The following is an 18,344-nucleotide window of genomic DNA, read 5'->3' on the forward strand; positions in this document are numbered from 1 at the left end:
ACAGCGAGGCAATATAGGGTGTTTTAGGTTGCAACTTGTTTCTTATTTTCTTTTTCTAAAGCTCTCTCGTGGGCTAAGCAGTTAGAATATCTGCTTTTGGTGCGAGAGACTCGAGTTTCATTCCCGGTGGGAGATCATGTGGTTCGGATCTCACTTTAAGCTCTAGGTCCATATCTCATATAACCTCACTGTTGAACGAGGCTAGAAGTTAATTTTAAAGCTTACCTATTAGTACCTACGCATACATTGAAAATGTGCTGTAGACTCCCCTGCATTTGGCGCACGGACCTTCGTTCGAAAACGCCTGGTTTGGATTTCTCATGCTCTCAAGTCTGCGCATGTAGATAATATATATTTATAATTGTGCAAAAGATTCTACAAGGGGTGTATAGTTTTCTATCTAAGTAATTGGGAAGCCTGTGGGGAAAGAGACCTTTGCAAAAGATTAAAGTCGTTAAGCCATTGTATAGGGCCTAGTATTTAAAGCTGCGTCACCAATTATTGTGTAAAAGGAAATTGACTTTTGTTACCCATAAAGAAATATGAACTTAAAAAAAACTACCACCACCATTGCCATTACAACATATATTATTAGTCTCACAGCGTAGTCCTGTAGTCTCGCCTTTAGTGCGAGCGGTCCAGGGTTCAATTCCCATTGAGGGAATCGGTGGAAATGACGTAAGAGCTTTTTTCATAGGGTAGTTATTCTGAGTGAAGTTTTCCTGGGTTTTCCTCATCCACACCAGAAAAATGGCGGGACGACACTGAACTTACGGGTCTCAGGCAACTACTCCACTTCACAGGATATTGTGCTCGCCGAGAGACGTCATCCCTAATATGTGACGGGCTTAAGGCCGTAGATACTGGTATTACCTAGAAATACGTATGAATAAATAAAATAGACAACAGTTAATACAGAGAATGTGTAGTCGAGCGGCCTCTGGCGTTAGGATGATGGATTGTGCCCTGTAGGCTAAGGGAGACGATGATTAAAGCAAGTGAATGATGATGGAATAATTAGTGGAATGAGAAAGTGGGAGGAATTGGGAGTACCCCAAGAAAGACCACGGACACGATATCGTTCACCACAAACTTACTTGGCTAGGAATCGAACCAAGGACTCCACACACTAAAGGCAAACGCTCTACCACTGAGCCATCGTGGCTTCGGTAAGCTGATAAATATGAACTGAGAAACACATCATAGGTTCGACGGAGTATGGAGGTATTTAATTTTCTTCGATGTTTCTGTGTTTGTGGCCCCGTTGAGTGTGGTAAATTCAAACACATCAAAAAGAGTAGGACCAAGTACAAATAAATAAAGTTGTAGACTGCTCACCTCTCCTGCGAGAGGCCACTGGTTCGATCCCAGGCCATGTGAGTTTGTAGTGGAAAACGTCGTGACCGCTTTTTTTTTTTGGGGGGGGGTCTTTCCACTTTCTCATTCCGTCAAATCTTACTTTAACCACCCGTCTCCTTGAGCCTAAGGGGGATAACCATAGGGCATTAAATAGGCCTAAATTGAAGATTTTATTTAATTTCTAGTGTTACTAATACCACTACTACAACCCCAGATTATTATTATTATTATTATTATTATTATTATTATTATTATTATTATTATTATTATTATTATTATTATTATTATTATTATTATATTACGTACTAATAGAAGAAAGGAAGTAAATTTTGCTAAGAATGCTGTAAAATAATATATATTCTCCTTGACAGAATATTTTATCTTCACCAAGTACCATAGACGGATCCAGGGAGCTTAAGGGTTGTTCGTCCCTCCCGCAATGGCACAGGGACCATTGCTGGTAAAGCCAGGTGTGAGAGAAAACTGAGAATTTTCAGTTGTCAATAACCTTTCATTAAATTAAGTTACATGAAATTTGATCATATATTTGGCATCCTGAGAAAATTCTAGCCCATGGTCATGTATCACTATCCATCTATCGTTCATAATAAAAATTCCGAATAGAAGCTGGCGGCCATCCACGTAATATACTCATAAAAGTTTCACCCCGGGTCTAATGTGCATCGCTCATCTCACATTCAATGAAACTACATCCGTGTGTATATTAAAAATGGTGGTTAAAAATTTTTGATAACTCTATATCTATATAAAGGAGTTTTGGTAAACCCTTAAAAAGTACAATTGTTTTCGGTCAAAATATAGCTTCAGAGGGATAATACCTGTATTTGCTAGAGTATATGAATCATTCAAATCATAGCTCTTGACTTTTGTTAGAACAGGTATTTTCTTTCCTGTTCCATACTTCTACAAAAGCCATTTAGTTCTCCTGTACGGTTCTTTAGTAAATGATTTGAATACCTATTTCTATAACTTTAAATTACATTAAACTATGTACCCATCATTAAATTCCCTCTCAAATTACTGAAAAGTACATAATATACATTGCAGTATATTTTGTTTACTTTTGCTGTTGGTTGTACATGTACTTTTTCTTCTTATAATTGTTGAGGTGAAGAAAACTCAAACGATAACCTCCCCCTCTGTTTCTTAAAAATTCGTTGCATTTTTTTCAAGCAACAATTACGTCACCAAGCGCGTGAAAACCAATTGAAATAAAACAAAAGAAAGCAAAAAAGAGCAGTTCGTTGCAAAATTCTGGGTTAAGAGCTGCAGCGCAGCGGTCTTGGTTTGAACTCGAGAAAATAAGACAGGTAAGAATGCGATGTATTCTCGTATATTATGGTGTTTAATTCTTTTTTTAAATTTGCTACCATTTCAGGAGAAGTATATGATTGCCAATTTTATGTAGGTACCGGTGATTAAGATATTATGATTGTAGTCATGTGATATATAAATTGCTTCCTGTAGCTGAATTCTATACCTCTGATAATGTGGTCCTAAGAGTCAATTCCCAAGTACAGTATATCATTGTGAGGCAGTTGCAGACAGGGGTGATGCTAGATTTTTCTGGATGAGATACAGTGACATCGCAAGCTTTAATTTCTTTAAGAAACAAACAGAGGGGCTTGAATATTTTTGTATACCGAACAGAACAATTTAATATTGAGCTGCATTATAATTAGGGCTACCAGACGTCCTGTATTTGCAGGGTTGTTCTGGAATTTACAATCTATTATTCTGTACTGTATGAAGGTTGCACAAGACACATATTTGTCCAGTATTTGCCTTGCAGTTCAAATTTTTAAGCCATACGGAAGAGGACATTCTGACTATCCTGGCTTCATGGAAGGACTATAGCATTACAGTGTTTAATGAACTTGAACACTGCTTGCAGTAAATTTCATTACTAGGCCTATGTGTTAAGAAGACAAATAGCCCAGTAAATAAAGGACCGCGAGCTGAAATAATTTAGAAAAAGCTGAAAATTTCAGGATTTGTTTTTCATGTGATCTTAAATGAAATATCAAAAGTCCCCTAAAATCCCGTGTGCGCTTCATCCTCAAAATGGCGGTCAAAGATGGCGGCCGTCCGGAATGCGCATGTCTCCCGATTTTAGCTTGTAACTCTGAGACTATTTAAGTTATTCCAATTCTGTAAAAACACTTTTGTTCTAGAAGCTCTAATCTATGACTTTTCTTAATACTTCTTTCTCGTAAAGTTTGACACAAAGCCACCATTTTCCATTAAAGTATAAAGTGATACACTTTGAAAGTCCTGCTCTTGGATTGGTTGTAGAAAATCTCCAAAACCGTTAGGAATTCGGAAACAATGCTCGGAATAGTTTCGATTGAATATTTAATTAGCTTTGTTTTAAAAAAAGAATCATCTAAATCGGAATGCAATTAGTGGAGAAATTCGACGTTTTTGAAAAATATACGTGGACAGAGCTGCTTTCTTGTTACCCAGTTGTCCATACTGTGTTCCTTTAAATCTCCTTTTTTTCTTTTTAGTAGCAGAAATTAAGTACATATATATATATATATATATATATATATATATATATATATATATATATATATATTCAGTAGACTCACCCTTAACATCATTGGCGTAACAGCTGGTAGTCTATATATTATTATGTTCTAAACATACATCAATTTTAAGCTAACCCCGTAAATGAAAGTAAACAGCAAACCCCTGCCTTCTTATCTCAAAGAATGAAGTAAACAAGAAAAGAAAAGCAGATCATGTCTAAAAATAGAAGCATCAACAATGCATTCGTATCGCGTCTACCTAGAAAGAAGCAATTCCTTCATTGAAAAAAAGTTGCTCCCGAGGATCCACAATTATTAAAATTTTTTGTTGAAAATACAACTAGAAGTAAGAAAGTGATTCCAATATGTTATCTCGGATGCATATCATGATCTGCCATTCAATTATTTCAATGTGTCGGCCTCGTATACGTTTATATCACCAATCCATCTAGCAATTGGTGTTTACAGTTTGCGATACTATGGATTTCGTCAATATATAGATAGATATATTTGCATAGTTTTGGAATATCAGCCAGCTATGCTGAAGTAAGAAGTAAGAAGATATGAATATTCTAGAATGTGTTCTATTATTCCAATCCAAACCGATCATTCTCAAAATTTGATTCAGTTTGTTTTTGATAATGCAGCGAGAACATTAGATGGTCACGGTACTTTCCACAGTATGGGTGGGATTAAAATATGCACACCTAAAATAAATAGACAAGATTTACGTATAGAACGTGCTGCACTGCCTTCAGCAGTTATGTATCCGCTCTTGCTAGAAAGTGTATTAAATTTTATAACAAACCAACAAACAATTAACTTTTAAATATTGAAATAAAGAGTTTGATACCGGCAGAAAATATGATAGGATCAAAACCACTATCTCAAATGATAGGTAAAACCTTTGGTAGCGTAGTTCTAAAAAGAAAAGAGAAGGTTGTGTGTCTGCGACAAGCAATACAATTAATATTAGGAAGGAAGCTGTTACTATCAGCTCACTTTAGTTGTTCAGCCGAATTGCTGCGGTATTGCAATCATATGAATTGATGCATTATTTTTTAAAATATGAACTAACACCTTATCCTCCCTCTTTGTTTGATGAAATTTCAATTAGAAAAACTAGAAAATCTGTACTTGTGAACATTGTAGGACCTATAGAACCCTGTATGAAAATTCTATCAGAATTGAGTTACGTTGTAGACGGTGGTTTCTTACTTCATGCGGTTGTTTGTCCGATATTAACATATGCAAATACTTCTGAAAAATATGTACGATATATACAGAAACACATTTCTCCGTGCAGAGCTGCAGTTTTTGATGGCTATGCAACAGGCAATAACACCAAAAATGTTGAACGACAGAGAAGAGTAATGTCAAAGATGTCTCTACAATCGCATTTGATGAAAATACGAAAGTAACCACTGAGCAAGCACTGAACTCTGAAAATAAAAGACGTTTGATTGATTTCTTCAAAACCCACTTTAACTCTTCAAACATTACAGTGTACGAAGCTGAAGGAGATGCAGATGCTGTGATTGTCAGCACAGCTATTAATCTAAGTAAATAAAACATTTTTGTTGCTGTAGTAGTAGGAACTGACTCTGACTTATTGGCCATCTTAATTGCTCGAACAATTTCAGACACTACAGTATACTTTGTGAGGCCGAAAACAAACAAAATTGAATAGAAATGCTTCCACATTGGCAACATCCAAAGGAAACTAGAGTCACTGAAGGACATATTTCACAGGGTGTCTTCATGCTATCACAGGGTGTAACACATCATCATCTTTTTTCAACAAAGGCTGCCATCAAAATTCTTCAGAAGTAGCAAGAACTATCTAAAGCGGTCACAGTCTTTCACCAACCCAATTTAGATCCCCAAACAGTCATTAAAATAGGAGAAAGATTGGTTACGCGGTTGTATGAAGAACATAATCAAATTTCTTTAGATGAACTTCGATATAAGCCTACAACAGGATAATGACTAGAAAACTATCCTCAAAATTCAATTTGGCAAATTCCCCTCTTACAAGTGCTGCTGCCTCTCAACACAGTGTATGTGTTTACCTTCAAGTACACCAATGATTGGGGAATGATTTGAACCCAACAAAATGGGGGTGGTAATTAATAGAAGGTAAATTGTTTCCAGTGGCAATTAATAGAAGGTAAATTGCTTCCAGTGCAAGAAACTTAAAAGCTGCTTCTGACAATCTGCTGAACCTTTATCTTGCCCATGTAAGATCAGAACGCAGAAAGACTGTGACAGCAAATGTGAATATAGAAAGGCAGGGCTGGCTTGTTCCAAACTTCCTTTCAATTGTCGGGGAAATATTTGTTCAAATATGTTAATTCCTGACGACTCTGAAGACCATGAAACTTTCATGTATTAAAGAAGGTAGATGTAATACATATTTTTAAAACTTTTCACTCCCTTTTTGACTATCTACAATGAAGAATCTACTGTACAAGGAGTTCAAATGAGATGTAAAAACGGATACTTAATTTTCAACAATGGTGGCTCGTTGGTGTGTAATCAGTGAGGCACACTACATAACTGTAAGTTGGGTTGTGTATCTACAAGTAGACTCAATGCAAATTGACTATTTGGTATCCTTATGAATATACAACCAAACTTAGTTATTCCGTGTGCACCACCGGTTGCATAACGAGCCACTACTGTTTTCAATGTACTTAAAATTATATTACTCAACAAAATTTACAGAATATGACTTTTATTTTTCATAATAAAAGTGCTTTTTACAGAATTAAAACATAATAATCCCTTTTCTAGCTGTTAGTTTCTTTTGGGGGGGGGGGACATGTCGGACAAGTGTCCTCTTAAGGTGCCAAATTGGTATGAAATTCACATAGGTTCTATGACAGTTTTGAAATTTCAGTTTGGAATCCAAGGCATGAATGCCATAAATCCAGCACACATATGAGTTGCGAAACTTTAGGTGCTGGAATAATAGCGACTTTTATCCAACTACTTTTAATTAAAAACGTCGAATTTCTCGACTAATTGTATTCCGATTTAGATGATTCTTTTTTTAAAACAAAGCTAATTAAATGTTCTATCGAAACTATTCCGAGCATTGTTTGCGAATTCCTAACGGTTTTGGAGATTTCCTACAACCAATCCAAGAACAGGACTTCCAAAATGTATCACTTTATACTTTAATGGAAAATGGTGGCTTTGTGTCAAACTTTACGAGAAAGAAGTATTAAGAAAAGTCATAGATTAGAGCTTCTAGAACAAAAGTGCTTTTACAGAATTGGAATATCTTAAATAGTCTCAGAGTTACAAGCTAAAATCGGGAGACATGCGCATTCCGGACGGCCGCCATCTTTGGCCGCCATTTTGAGAATGAAGCGCACACAGGATTTTAGGGGACTTTTGATATTTCATTTAAGATCACATGAAAAACAAATCCTGAAATTTTCAGCTTTTTCTAAATTATTTCAGCTCGACACCTTTTTTGGGCCTTTATTTACTGGGCTAAAATAGCTGCTGAGAAACGGAAAAACAGCAGATAAATACACTAATGAGGACCGTTATTAAATATGAATTGGTGTTAGAAAGGATCTGTAAGTTAGAGTTCGTATACGTTCCGTGTTTATGGGATTATCCCTTATTCCGAAATTGTGTCTCGATGAAGCCTTTCGGGACGCAGAATTTGATTTGATTTTTTAAAAATTTATTGTCCTGTTCAGCAGCAAGGCTATATGAGACGTGGACCTACAGCTTAACATGGGATTCGAACTGCATGAGCTCCCGCCGGGAATCGAACCCGGGTTTCCCACGGAAAAAGCGTATATTCTAACCGCATAACCACGAGGGAGCTCTAGGGACGCAGAATTGTCCTGTAATTTGTAGATTAGTGTTTAATGTTCTTATTCTTAAATTTAAAACGTGTATTACAAAGAAATCACGAGCTGACCTCCTGAAAATGTCATACCAATTAGCAATACTGTTATGTTGCGAGTTAGTACCCAAGCAGACATGGTAGTAAATTACTTCATATGACACTGATCTGCTATGAATCAAAATTAGTTTTATTATTGCATGTGTCTTCGAAATGCCGAAAATAATGTGCGTTCTGTCAAAAATCTAGGACTAAATACCATTCATTCAGTGGCGGATCTAGCCCGGGGACGGGCGGGGCTAGGCCCCCACAGTATTTTTAAGTGACAAAAATAATTTAAGCTATTATTTATATATTTTGAAACTTTATAGTAAACTCGTGATATACCTAACCCTCGTCTGGGTTCTGGCTGCCACGCCTCCCAAATATTTACCTTTTAGATCTGCCAGTGCATTCCTTATATCACGTAATTGTGAAGGAAAAGGTTCCTGTAGTATTGAAATCGGAAGTGTCCTGTACTTTAAAAAAAAAAAAAAAAAAAAAAAAAACTGTATGAAATCTAATTTAAGTACTCATTAATGAAAGTGGTTTAGTAAGTAAATGTACTATTAAAATAAGAAATGCATTTGTAAATGCTAAAGTAACTTATGTAGTGCATGTGGGCCTTAGGCAGAGTCGTTTTGACGTATGATTAGCATCATACTAAATGCCTGGCTGCTGCAGGAAACATGTTAGTCGAACTCTTTAATATGGTACTAATCATGGGTCAGAATGACTCTGCATAAGGCCCTATATGTTTAGAAATTTGCTTCCCATTATATTATTATTATTATTATTATTATTATTATTATTATTATTATTATTATTATTATTATTATTATTATATTATCAGGATCACACAAGTGGAAAATATAATATTGTGATGTTAGCATGTCCGTTACTTCACACGATAACCTTTGAACGGAAGCGAATATTCGAATTCTTTTCGTGCAATAGCTGGTGCAATTATCTCGGCCGAACTCGTTAATCAAGTCAATCTGTTAGTATATATATCTTAACGAGTAACGGCAAGTTACGTTCGTCCATTAGTCTACATGTTAACTTTTGGACAAAACCGAATCTTTGAGTTCTTTTTCTCTTTTTCGTTTCTTTTTCTTTTTTCTTTCTTTCTTTTTTCTTTTCTTTCTTTTTTTTTTGCAGTAGGTAGCTAGAATAATTATTTCAGCCGAGTTCATTAACGAAGTTAATCCGTTAATATCTTAGTAGGTAATGGTGATTTTAATAGCGCCTATTTATATTCCATTTTCCATTATTAAAATATGGGTAGTGGAAGTTATACATCTCGCAGTTAGATGGCAGCAAACTATTTCCTGCGCTTGACATCTACCGGACGAAATTGAAACTTCTACGAAGTGATCTATTTTACTGTCTACAAAGATGTATTATTATCTCGTTTGACAACGCGTGTCCTGTATTTACATTGGGGAAATACGGAAACGCTCATTTCAATACATGTCTGGGGGGCAGTCCAGAAAGGGGGAGACGCTATCATCGAGAGTGCACTTGTGTTTCTTTTTGCCATTACTACTGGGTCGTAGATAGTTCAGCTACTCGTGTTTTGTGGATAGGCTGTAAAATATTCAATAAAACAAAGTTTATAGTAATCGGCTAAGCACAGAGAATATCACTGTCGACTCCGGTGGAAGCAAAAGCTTTACAGCTGCGTCACTTTTGTCGGTATTACACGTATGGTGCAATTACAAACACGTGCTTTTATCAGCAATAAAATTGGTAATAGGAAGCCCCTTTCAAACTGTCAGTGTACCGGTAGTAGACGTAAATGGTCCACAGGGCACCCGCTTTATTCCAATAAAGATGATGTCATAGATGCCAGAACCTTGCGGCTCAGATTCTTATGAGTCCCTAAGGGGGCCGCGGTGGCTCAGTAGTAAACCGTTCACCTCTGGTGCATGGGGTCCTTGGTTCGAACCCAGCTCGCGCCAAGTGGGCTTTGTGGCGGGCAAACACCTTGTGCGTGGGTTTTCTCGGCGTTCTCCCGTTTCCTCACATTTTCTTCATTCGACAATTTCATTCATTTTTCATCATCACCGTCTTCTTTAACCCAGCTGGCATAAGCGTCGGACGTAAAATTTAAAGATTTCATTTCTATCAGTCCCTAATTTTATATTTAAGGAAACTGCCTCCCAATATTTCAGTACTGTTTTCGTATTCTTATTTCTGCAAAATAATTTTTCTTACTAAGATTTAAAATTAACTATTCAGGTATCATTTTATTTGGAGGAAATACTCTTTACTTTCCTTAAATATCTACTGCGGGTTATTTAAGTGATGTTAGTGTCCCCAAACCAAATATTTTCTCTCTTTAAGAATTTTTATTGAGAGGAGGGAAGACAACCTGTTCTTACGTGTACTTTCTTTTCTGCTCCCAGCTTCAGTTGTTTACTGGTGATTTGATAATCATTGTCGATTTATTAATACGTAAGTTAAAATTAGGGATTAGTGAGGACTGAGACCTCGCACAAGTTTCACAGGTTAGCCATGCTTCCCCCATCATATCGCTCAGTTAAAACTATCTGAAATGTTCATGATTTCAAATATTTACATTTTAAAATACGTATTTTGTTGTAATATTTTTTAACAGCGGTCTATAAATATATAGTGGCGTACGCAAAGGTGGATTTGAAGGTTTAACTGCTCTCTTGAGCAGCATATAATAGCAGAGTAAACATTTTGATCATTTCTATATATCTCCTCATCCCCCAAGTAGCAGGGCTGAATTCGGATTGAAACGGCATCACAAGTTTCACTGTTCATTTCAGCGACTTGGAAATCTATAGTTTCGACACTAATATCGGTCATTTTAGATCACATTTTATATCTCCTCTCTCCCAAGCTGTGGGACTCAATTTGGATTTAAACAGCATCGGAAGTGCCACTGTTCATCTCAGCGACTCCAAAAACTATAGATTCGATCCTAATGTCGATCATATTCGATAATGTTTAATTGTTTCTTCCCTCCCCCTCCCTTAAGCTATACCATCAGTCAGGGTGGTTCAAGAGTTATTTATTTATTTATTTATTTTTAACTCCTCCCCCCTAAGTTCTACCGTCAAAGTAAATACCATCCCAGGCTCGAACCTCATCTATGTTGAAAATTTTATCGAGATCAATCGGGTGGTTCAAGAGTGACGAAGTCACAAAGGCAGTCACTTTCATTTATATATATATCCCTCCACCTCCCCTACGTTCCACCGTCAAAGTTAAATGATAAAAATTATCCCAGGCCAGAAGTTCATCTATGTTGAAATTTTGATCGACATCGGTCAAGTGGTTCAAGAGTTATTAAGTTTCATTTATTTTTTATATCTCGCCCCTCCTCTCCCTTAAGTTTTATCGTCAAGAGAATATGATAAAAACCCCCCCAGGTCCAAACCTCATCTATGTTGAAAATTTGATTGAGATCGATCGGGTGGTTTAAGCGTGATGAAGTCACAGTCACTTTTATTATATTATTATTATTATTATTATTATTATTATTATTATTATTATTTTACATATATCTTCCCCCTCCCTATGTTGCACCGTAAAAGTGAAGTGAAATGACGAAAACATTCCAGGCTCGAACCTTATCTATGGTGAAGTGAGATCGAGATCGGTCGAGTGGTCCAAGAGTTATTAAGTTTTATTCATTTTAATATATCCCCCCCTCTCCTAAGATTTACCGTGAAAGTGAAATGATAAGAAAAACTTCCCAAGTTCGAACCTCATGTATATTGCAAATTGATTGATATCTTGATTTTTATATATCTCCCCCTTCCTTACATTGCTCCGTCAAAGTGAAATGATAAAAAACATACCAGGCACGAACCTCATCTATGTTGAAAATGTTATCGAGATTGGTCGTTTTTTTCAAGAGTTAAGTTTTATTTATTGTTTTTATAACTCCCCCTTCCCTAAGTTCTACTGTCAAAGCGAAATGATAAAAACCACCCCAGGCTTGTCGGGTGATTCAAGAGATTAAGAGTCACAAACATAGTCACTTTTAATTTTATAATATAGATTAGAAATGGGATGTGTGGTACTTTGAAAAGCAGAAATGGTGAATCTAATGGTAAAAATGACGTACCTTCCTTATTTTGAAGCTATAATTCCTGCACTGTGAGACCGGGTGTATCAAAAGTTCGGAGCCATAGGTCAGTCCTGTTATAAGTAAAGATAAAAAATGGAAAAAAAAAGGAGAGGAAAGTTATTGGAAATAGGTGGTTTTCAATTTAAAATGTTTGTTTCTCTCGAATTGCACCAGCCGTATGGGCTTAACTCTGGTAAGATACCTTATGTTAAATGAAAAACCAAATTTATCAGTTCACCAGGCTGTTCGAACGAAACGTAAGGGTACCCGAAAATGACACGGGAAACGTGCACATTATTGCATCATGGGACGTAGGTCACATTGAATCCGTTTTTCAAAAGTGCTATGTTGGTATGGAAGAGCCCACCGAACGAGCAAAGTTTTTTTTTTTTTTTTTTTTTTTTTTTTTTTTTTTTTTTAATACTTAGCATAAGGCGTCTGATCAGTGTGGAGCCCAAACGGCTGGTGCGATTGGAAAAATTTCACCCTTTTCGACTAAAAAGACGAGAAAATAAAAAGAAAGGAAAGTTGTTGGAAACTGATGGTTTTCGATCACAACGGAATTGGCCTATGGCCCCGAACTTTTGTTACACCACTTATAAGAGAGTAGAAGTGAGTGAGTTGTTATCGCCTAGGCCATACTACTATAGGAAGAAAGACGAAATTTGGACAGATTATTCCTTGTGTCACTTAAGCAAGGGCTAAGGTGAAGTTTCGGAAATATCCTTTCCTAAAGGTGGAAAAGGAGGTTCAAATGTTTTGCTAGGAATAGTGTATCTCACGAACTCCTGAAATTAGAGAGAGAGAAAACTCTGCACATAAATTCTGCGTTAAAAATAAGGCAACATATGTTTCTACATTTTCGAAAACTACGCTCCTGAAAGGGGAAAGGGAGCAATCTGTACTATTATATGAAAGAATGGAAGTGACTCACTCATAGAGCTAGGCAATACTAATATAGAAACGTGAGATTTGGGCAGAAAACTTCATCTGTTACTAGAACAATGAATAAGAAAATAATTTTCTGAAATACATATGCTAAGGGAGGTAAAAAGGATTCAAATGCTTTGCCCAGAATAGAGTACCATACGAATCCCTGAAGTTCTCGGTATATAAATTCCTTATTAAAAATATGTGGACACGTGTCTCAACTGAAAATTCTGGTTTTAAGCGGAAAGAGGAAATGGGTCAGTTCTGTATTTTTCCTTCCACCATATTGAAATCGACGGGTTGTCTGCTGTTTGTGATCGCATCATGAAAAACAGCCTACCCATTTGAAATGAATTTTGAAACATAGTACCAAGCTCGAAACTTTATATCATGCCACATTGATTAAAGGGTGTATCACACGGGGGACTAGAGTATTCAAAATGTATGTCAAAAATAGCATATATGGGGATTTTGTTATAATTGCAGTTTCATTGAAATACATATCCTAAGGGGGTCAAATATTTTCCATAAACATGTTCTAAAATGCGATGAACGATATTTCAGCTAGTAATGAAGAAAATCATGCTCAACAGCCTTTTGTTTTAGCATATATGTTCATTCCGTTCCTTCGAATGTGTTCCTGTGAGATGCATGAATATAAATAAGCTGACTGAAGTTTCCAATTGTTTGTTGTGTAATGATTTTTTTGTCAGTAATTCGCCAAACGAAGTGTTTAAATCCCACTTTGACCACCTAGTAATAGTACTATCATGTTTATAGAACTGGTACATACTGTTCTGTTAAAGGCTTTCTCTCTTAACGGTAGTGTAAAATACTTAAGTCTTTAAATTTGCAATAAAGATCGGAGAAATACACCTTTGTGTATGGTTTGAGGTTCTAAAAGTTTCAGATAAAGACATATTGCTAGAAAGTGTGAGTGTAACAATACTCAATGAGAAGATTAAAACGGATATTCTGTTGTATACAACTTCACTAATGTGCATTGCAGTTACTCTGTAATGTGTGAAACAATTGATTTGATTTCCCATAAATCTCCTTCTAATTCTGAAGAATATTTCCGTGAATGGAATGAAACTTACCCCTCCCAATGCCGCCAGCTTTATTGTAGATATCATTTATCACTTATCAATCTTGAAACTGATTGGGATATTGCGTACTCCAATTCCTGTGGACTTCTTACTCCATGACTAAACGAAGGTTCTTTATGAGTATCTTTATTACTGTTGCTCCATTTTTTTTTTTTTCCTCGGAAAAATAACACTTAGATCGATAAAAGCTACTGAAAAATTTTATTTCATTTAGTCCTGAAAGAGAAGTCCACGGGGTGGGTGCACTGTGTCGCTTACTTAAAAGGGACTCCTTATTCTCCTAGGTCCAGGATGGACGATTCGCGCCGCAGTTCTCGGGTTATCAGCAGCATGACTCCCAGGAATTATTGACCTTTCTTCTGGATGGCTTACATGAAGATCTTAATCGTATTAAGGACAAACCATACAGTGGTGTTCCAGATGCAGAAGGCCGCCCAGACCATGTAAGAATTGATTCAGCTTTCCAGCAAATGATTTTTTAAAATTTTCTCTAAACCAAAGTTAGAAGATACATTTACGATAGTAAGCCCTTTCACACATTTTATTATTATTACTACCTTTAAAGTAATGACAAACCAAAAAGTAGTACTAGTGTAGTTTTTGCATTACAACAGTTTAATACTTACAAAATACTGTGAAACAAAGTGGTGAAAGTTTACAATTTCTCCGTGTTGGACTGGTATACAATTCACTGCAATGAACATTTATGATTTTAGTGGATAGTTTTATTGTAAGTACAGTACCGTTATAAATCCAGAATAGCGATAATCTGTATTTCTTTGTTTTGCAAAATGTGAAAAAAAAGGGGAAAAATGGACTCGTACTTCGTACCTGTAACCTCTCGTACTCCTAAACATCTACTTAGATACAATGTTTTATACTAAATTCTTATTTGTCCCACAGAACTTTTTAATTTCTCGAATATCCTGTACCATTAATTTGTATGTGCTAATTAAAATTATAATCCGCGTCCCAGTTATTTTTTTTTTTTCATCTGACACCTTATTGTCTCCGAGTGCAAAGAACATTTACGGAAAGGAACTTGCCAGTAAGTTAAGTCCATTAGTTCTATGGACGGCTCGTTTAAAACCAGATCTGCAGTCTTCAAGATATGACACTAAGGGATTGGATTGTTCAACAGATGTGAGAAATGTCGGACCATATGAGAGTGAGAGTATTTTGCTCTTCTATGGAATGTACTTTATTTCTTCTATTACTGTTGCTAAGAAAAACATCATCCTCCAAGCGTGCTTTTCCAATACGCTTTCCCGTTTTTCTTCGATGTCCAGTAGAAAAAACTGGTTCGAATCCCCCATTAAATCGTAGGACCTCACATAATCTCAGTTCGTGAAATGACGTTAACTCCAAGCATATATACATTTATTAAAATTGCTTTTATGTACTTATAAAAACTCGGAAGGGATGAGACAATGGCTTGCAGAAAGTGTTCATTGAAGTAAAGGACTAAGTACTAGCTAAAGCAAAAGTGAATAAGAAAGTTCATGTGAAATATTAAATGAAAGGATAGAAAAAGGTTGAGATAATGGAGATTGAAGAGAAAGTGGGAGCTTATGTTAAAAACTTAGGAAAAGAGAATGGCTAAGAAAAAGTAGAAATAATAGTAGTTTCGCCACTACTATATACCGCCTACAGAGCTATCACTATTAAAGTAAAATAATAATCATATTAAGGTGGGGAAAAAGAAGACTAAAAGCAAATATGAAAATGGTTACGGAATGCTTGGTTATGATTAGCGATAAAATTGGAATGTATGGTGTTCTTATAGAGATGGAAGTAATTTTATGTGGGATACATTTAACACTGTGACACGAAATTTCGTTTCGAGGTAGAAAATTATAATAAGTCATATGTGATATGATTAAGTACGGAAATACAGAAATAATTACAATTGTTCAAGCGTCTATATGTGACGTGGTGAAAAAAAAATCATTTAGGTTAAAAGTTGTCCTGAAATTACACAAATATCTGAACGCTAGTGTGGTGGAAACTAGAATTTCCACCTCTTGCTTGCTGGGCGGTTACTCATTGAAGTTTTCAGCGCTAAGCCATAGAACATGTACGAGTTGTACCCGTTTCATGCATATTATTATTTACACATAATCTAGTTAATATAAAGAGTTTTATGTTTACCAATTTGTGCATTATGTCCCTTATGCCAAAATATTTTTTTCTCTTTCCTTTGGCAAGATTTTTTTTCTTTCTTTTCTAGATTGTTGCACAGGAAGCGTGGTATACTTACCGAAAGAGGAACGATTCTATTATAGTAGACTTGTTTCATGGTTTATTAAAAGGTACAGTGGTGTGTCCAGATTGTAAAAAGGTGCCTGTGATTTTCGATCCATTGTGGTATTTATCAACTCCACTGCCCTCTGCAAGGGAGAGATTTTGTTAGGTTAGTTGGCATCGCTTACTTTTTAAAGTAGTTTGTCGGATTTAAATTAATCAGCTATTTAATACAGTTCTAAAATACGTTATAATCTAATTCTGAGTGGTTAGTAATCAAATAGGTTGTCCGTTTTATACTAAAAATTGTATCCCAAGAAAACGCCTTTAAATAACATGGAGATTTCTTCATCCCCCTTTAGATCCCTTAAAATTAAAAAAAATATTCACTTTTGGAAATTTTCCTGTAAGTTAGTCCCGGAAGGCTATAATCATGCCAAATTTTATCATTCTAATCCTGCATTAATCCTGCCTTTGTACAGGGGTATAGAAGACGTCTCATATAAATAACATGGGAAATATTTTTCAGTTCCCTATAAAACCACTCTAAAGTTGGACATTTTTATTTTTACTGATTTACTTAGGTAACGATAACAAAAACGTACAAGCATACTGAATTTTACGTTTGTTTTCCAACTCGAAGTACCTAAACTATGAGATTATAGGTCCAAAAAAGGTCCTTTTAAATAACATGGGGAATTTCTTCATCTGCCCTTTAGAACCCCTAATTTTAAAAATATTAGCTTTTGGCAAATTTTCTGTCGGTTAGTTCCGAAAAGCTACAATCATGTCAAATTTAATCTTTGTAGCCCTATAGGAAGTGCGCAATAATTTTGGAGTGTAAAAGGTGTCCCATATAAATAACATGGGAAAGATTTTTCAGTTCCCCTTAAAACCATTCCAAAGTTGGAAATTTTTATTTTCACTGATTTAACAAAACCATATATCAATTATAAAAATATGACAATTTACATCGTAATTAGGTACAATTATACCGAATTTCAAGTTTTTATTCCAATTCCAACTATTTAAAATATGAGATTATATATGTCCGAACATGGGATTATATGTCCAAACATGGGATTATATACCCATTTAAATAACATGGGGAAATTCTTCATCTCCCCTTTATACCCCCCCCCAAATTAAAAATATTCACTTTTGGTAATTTTCCTGTTGATTAGTCCCGGAAAGCTACGATCATGCCAAATTTCAACTTTCCACGTGAACCGAAAGTACCTCTTTAATTTATGTCATTTCACGTAGTTTTATATATAGTTAGGATATGATTTAAATCACGCTTGCCCTGAAAGGATATGAGATATAAATGCTCCCTTGATGATATTCTGCGAATACCAATGAATGACGCTTGTTGGGTTGGGTTACTTGTATTTGCCTCCTTCATATATTCTATATAGAGAGCAATTGCGTGGCCAGAAAATCGTATTGTGGGTTAATAATTGCCATGTATAGACTCATGGGGTGCCTACATATATTGAAAGCTGTTGTATAGGTTCCAATGTCAGAAATTTACCATTGGAAGCCGGTGCACTATGTCTCACCGGTTGAAATATGTACTACTTGATTGGGTCGAGTCTTTAATAGCTGGGTCTAGCTGAAAAAAAAAAAAAGTATACGGAGGTGAGGCAAATTGGAGAAGAGACAAAATCTAATAAAGAAAATCACATTCTAGTCGGTTTTCTGTAGATACACAGCATTGAAATACTGATTAAATTAACTAACAGATAGAAAGAAGCTCTAAATTTATCCCTCTGGAATTACTGGAATGAAAAATGCTGAATATAATTCTACTGAAATCTTATGCAGGGTTCAGGATCGACCTTCTGAGAAGTAAGCTTTTTAACATTTTTGTAATTTATTAAAAAAGAATTGTAGTAAAGACATAACATTTGTGACCACAATGGGACATACACATTATCTAGGAAGAGTCTGCAATCGATTCATTGTACTAAGGTAGGGACTTGAGCTGAGTCAGTTCCCCTGGCTCCGCCACCAATAACGAGTATTTAATACATTAAGGTCCTTTACTGGAATAAATTTCATTTCATTTTATATATTTGCCTGTTTCATTAGCTTACAAAACACGAGAAATCTTCATGTAAGCA

General features: G+C 35.7%; 1 protein-coding gene across 1 annotated transcript in view; it reads left to right on the top strand.

The window, feature by feature from the left end:
* The first annotated feature begins 14,280 nt into the window (after positions 1–14,280).
* LOC145687161 (E3 ubiquitin-protein ligase TRIM71-like) overlaps positions 14,281–18,344 on the top strand; it is a 37,771-nt gene continuing 33,707 nt past the window's right edge. Inside the window, exons 1-2 of the mRNA XM_081760623.1 lie at positions 14,281–14,417; positions 16,205–16,387. The gene's annotated coding sequence lies outside the window, so the exon portion shown is untranslated. The remainder of the gene's footprint in view (positions 14,418–16,204; positions 16,388–18,344) is intronic.

Source organism: Thermobia domestica, chromosome 6 (assembly GCF_964235325.1).
Source record: "Thermobia domestica chromosome 6, izTheDome1.hap1.1, whole genome shotgun sequence".
Classification (NCBI taxonomy): Eukaryota; Metazoa; Arthropoda; class Insecta; order Zygentoma; family Lepismatidae; genus Thermobia; species Thermobia domestica.